This window comes from Carlito syrichta, unplaced genomic scaffold, assembly GCF_000164805.1.
Source record: "Carlito syrichta isolate Samal-C Ts95f unplaced genomic scaffold, Tarsius_syrichta-2.0.1 Scaffold309644, whole genome shotgun sequence".
In the NCBI taxonomy this organism is placed as follows: Eukaryota; Metazoa; Chordata; class Mammalia; order Primates; family Tarsiidae; genus Carlito; species Carlito syrichta.
Genome location: NW_007253740.1, coordinates 409,816 through 414,689, shown reverse-complemented (window position 1 = coordinate 414,689; position 4,874 = coordinate 409,816).

Below are 4,874 nucleotides of genomic sequence, written 5' to 3'. Positions count from 1 at the left end.
GCTGGAGTGCAGTGGCACACTCACAGCCACCCCAGCGTCGACCTGCTGGGCTCAGGCAATCCTTCTGCCTCAGTCTTCCAAGTAACCAGAACTACAGGTGCGTGCTACCACACCCGGCTAATTTTTTGATTTATTGTAGAGATGAGGTCTCGTCAAGTTGTCCAGGTTGTTCTCGAACCCGTGGGCTTGGGCAATCCCCTCACCTCAGCCTCCCAAAGTGCTGGGATTACAGGTTTGAGCCACCGTGCCCAGCCCAAATGCCAGTTATTCTAACTCAACTGTTATTCATCTCAGCAAATAGACCCATGAGCTTTGGCAACCGTGAACATTCAAAGAATTCTAACATAGAGTATAATGACTTTCCCTTTCCTGAGATAGAATGGATAAACAAAACCAGTGATTCTTAACATTGGCTGCACACTAGTGTTATCTGCAAGATTTTAAAATCCTGAGTCCCAGGCCACACCCAACCCATGAATGGGTACCTCTTCAGTGGGACCAGGCACCTGTGGCTTTTAATGCTCCCTAGTAACTGCTGTGCAGCCAAGGTCACAAGCCACTGCTCTGCCTGGTTATCCAAAATGCTGATACCCACTTCCCTCACAGAAGAATAGCTGTGGGTATCAAGGCTAGGCAGCCAGGTCTGGGAAATTCTTCTTCTGTGCCGCAGGACAGCTTATTAGATAAATACCCATTAATCCAATTCTCCTTCTGACACTTTGTAGGAGGGAGGCCAGGAATCTCCCACCATCACTCTCACCTCTATTCTAATCTTGGAAACAGCTGCTCACGCACTGGCAGGGAGAGAAAGGCTGCAGCCCCCAGTGTTCCCTGGCATCAAGTAACTTTCACAAGGTCAGAGGGAGCATGGGGACCGGGCGTGGTGGCTCAAGCCTGTAATTCCAGGACCGTGGGTTCAAGACCAGCCTGGGCAACATGGTATGACCTCGTCTCCACAATAAATAAAAAAAAAATCAGCTGGACATGGTAGCGCGCCTGTAGTTCCGGTTACTTGGAAGGCTGAAGCGAAAGGACTGCCAGAGCCCAGCAGGTCAACACTGGGTTGGCCGTGAGCATGCCAGTGCACTCCAGCCTGGGTGACGGAGTGAGACTCCAACTCAAAAAAAACCCACAAAAACAAAAAACCCACAAGAAAACAAAAAAACAAAGGGAGCATGTGTGGTTCTGGGGGCCAGGAGACTCCAGAAGTTCAAATCTAGTACATCAAGTGGGAAAGTAAATCAGAACCGAGAGCCCCTCCCCATCATCACACTGGAATACACTCACTTGTCCCTTTATAGCGGCTGCATGGGGAAGCCAAGAACTTGCAACCAGAGGCAAACCTGTAGCATCTGCTGCAATGGGTAGGAACATTTACATGAACACGGGTCCAGCTAATAACTAAGCCTACCAGTCCATGACGGTACATCCTTTGGGCTTCAGTGGGCCTTAAAGTGACAGGACAAAAATGAAAAAGAGAAACTCCTGTCTTATTATCTACTCCTGTGAAGTCATCAAGACCTCACTCTTGACCATGCACGGTGGCTCACTGCCTACAATCCCAGCACTTTGAGAAGCCAAGGTGGGAGGATCACCTGAGGCCAAAAGTTCAAGGCTAGCCTGGGCAGCACAGTTTCATCTCTTTTAAAAAAAAAAAAAAAAGGCCAGGCTTGGTGGCTCAGCCTGTAATTCCAGCACTTTGGGAGGCCGAGGCAAGTAGATTGCCTGACCCCACGGGTTTGAGGCCAGCCCAGGCAAATTGGCAAGACCTTGTCCCTACAATAAACAAAAAATTAGGTGGGCGTGGCAGCGCACACCTGTAGTTCCAGCTACTTGGAAGGCCGAGGCAGAAGGATCACTGGAGCCCAGCAGGTCAAGGCTGTGGTGGCCATGAGCGTGCACTCCATGAGCCATGCACTCCAGCCTGGATAACAAAGTGAGACTCTGACTCAAAAAAAAAAAAAAAAAAGAAGAAGAAAAAAGAAATATACACAGATAATCCTACAATGCCATGCAAACAAAATCCAAAAGAGCCTTGGTGGATGGGTACCTGCAATAAGGACCTCATTTAATCTTCACAGCAGCCCACAAGGTACACCTTATCCCCATTCTACAGATGATCAAAGTAAGGTAAGAGAGCATAAATCAGTTATCTAGGTTAGGCTGCTCTCCTACAGTCAGCAGTTTAAACTCACATCTGCATGTTTCTAAAGCCCACACTTCTGCTAGTTTATATTTGCCCTAGTATGGAGTAGAATTGTTTATTGAAAATTCCTACTGAGGTCAAATGTGGTGGTTCATGCCTGTAATTCCAGCACTTCAGAAGGCAGAGGTGGGAGGATTGTTTGAGCCCAAGAGTTCAAGACCTCATCTCTACAAAAAAAAAAAAAAATTAGCCAGGCATGGTGGCCTGTGCCTGTAGTCCCAGCACTTTGGGAGGCTGAGATGAGAGGACTGCTTGAGCCCAGGAGTTTGAGACCAGCCTGGGCAACATAGCAAGACCTTGTCTGTACAAATTGGCTGGGCATGGTGGTGTATGCCTGCAGTCTCAGCTACTGAAGAGGCTGAGGCAGGAGGATTGTCTAAGCCTAGAAGGTCGGGGCTGCGGTAAGTTGTAATCGTGCCACTGCATTCCAGCCTGGGTGACTGAGTGAGACCCCAACTCAAAAAAAAAAAATCCACTGAGAACCCATGAAGTTCAGACTCCATGCCGGGTGCAGGGGACACAAGGGAATACAAGCACACAAGACCCTGCCCTCGTGAAGCCTGGAGACTAGCACGGTGAGAATGATGTTCCAGCAAGCACACAAAGAAACTAAGAGTGCCACAGTGACCCGTGTGGCCAAGCAGGTGACACAGTGACAGCCGGCAATGACATCAGGGAAAGCTGGAGGAAGTGGACAGGGGCTGACCTCGGAAGGCCGAGTGGGCCTCACGTGGGGAGGCGGCAGGGTGCCTTGCAGGCAGAGGGCAGGCCAGGGGCAAGGCTTGGTGACAGCAGAGGGCGCAGAGGCCAGCTGCTGTGACAAACGACAGGCTCTGATGTGATCTGTAATCAACACTTCCTGGCAGGAAGGAAAGGGGAAGGGAGAGGGGAGAGGCTGGGGAAGAGAAAGGAAGAGTCAGTGCCGGGGAGTGGAGAGCGTCAGGGGAGGCTGAGGAAGGAGGACAGGGGAGAAGGGGGAGGGAGAGGGTGAGAATTCATGCGGGAGAAGGTGGAGAAGATGGCAAGGAGGGGGCAAGAGGCGAGTCGGGCAGGATGGGCAGAGACAGCACTAATTTTGCACCTACCCAGCGTCACGCACTGTTTCCAACACCTTACCCACGTGTCGGCCCTTTTCAGCCTCAGCGACCCCGAGACGGGTGCTATCATCACCCCCATTTTCACATGGAGAAACAGAGATTCACCTCGCGGCTGTGCTCTGTTCTAACGCCCAGCTGGATGGACACCCACTTGCTGCTGGAGGTCCTAACCTCTCTCCGCAAAACTCCCACCTTACGCCTGGCATTCACTCTCACCTCTTCCTGCCTAAAATGGTGTCATATGTAATTAGGTTGGGGATGTGCAACTCCAGCCAAGGAATGAACGCTTACTAGGAAAAGAACAGAACATTCCAGGGCCCTCTAAATGTATTATGCCCAGGGGAACGTTAAGCCCCAGAGACGAGTTGTGTGGCGGGCTTGCAATTCTGCTTCTTGGACTGCGACTGGACTCCCTCCCTCGACCTCCCTGTTTCAATCACTGATCTCTGTTATGGCTTAACTGCTTCTCTACTGTCCTGTACCTGACTCACACCAGATAGCGTCCAAGACCCCAGGATGGCTCCATTTCCAGTGCGGAATGCTAAATATAAGCCCCCAGCCCCCCAAAAGACCGCTTTGACTCCTCAGATCATTGTCACCATGCAATGAGCCTTACACAGGAAGATGCTGACATTTTGTTAAATGCGCCTGAATTTTGTCCTATGTCAAGGACCCCAAGCTTCTACACCTTGGAACGCTGACTCCCATTCTTTGGAATCCGTGCTTGCCGGTGGATGCTTGAATCAACTCTTTCTAAACTAGATTCTGACCTTTTTGGTTAGTTTAGGCTGACATTAGCAAGTCAGGCCCAAACCTGACAGAAAGCCAGAGGCCCATGCTCCTCCATCTGTGTAGCATCTTTGGGGGCCAGAAAGGACCCTCCAGCCCAATCCCTCTTTTCGCTGAGGACAAAACTGAAGTCGGGGAGAACAGGCGATCTGCCAGGTTCTCTTCCTCCCACGCCCCCTCTCCCCCAGAGCTGACCTGCACCACGGTCCCACGGCAAGAGGGGGCCAAGTGTGGTTTAAATAACATGTGCTTTTTCATTCATAAAAGCAACACATGAAAAAAGAAAAAACAATTAAGAATAATCTCCCCACCCAGTGAGAACCACTGTTAATGTTATGTGTAATTCTCTGCAGCTAAAGGGCTTTTGGAAGTACAATCAAATGCCAGAGTATTAGATGCAAATGCAAAAAATGAAGTATTTTAAAAATAGATTCAACCTGGTGAATGTTTATTTGATCTCCACACAGAGACGCTTTCTAAGGTTAAAATCAAAGGAGGAAGCCACAGAGGAAAAAAGATCAATGTGAACAACTTCACTTAAAAGGGAGGCGAAGGAAACGAAAAAGGCTTTCTGTCTATCAAAATTCACACAGCAGAGGAAAACACTTACGATGGAATGTCACATTCCACAAAGAGCAGGATGCAGAACTGTACGTGACATGTGATCACTGGCAATTAACAAATCATAACCAGCCGGGCTCAGTGGCTCAGCCTGTAATCCTGTGCCTTTGGGAGGCTGAGGTGAGTAGATTGCCTGAGCCCGTGGGTTCGAGACCCACCTG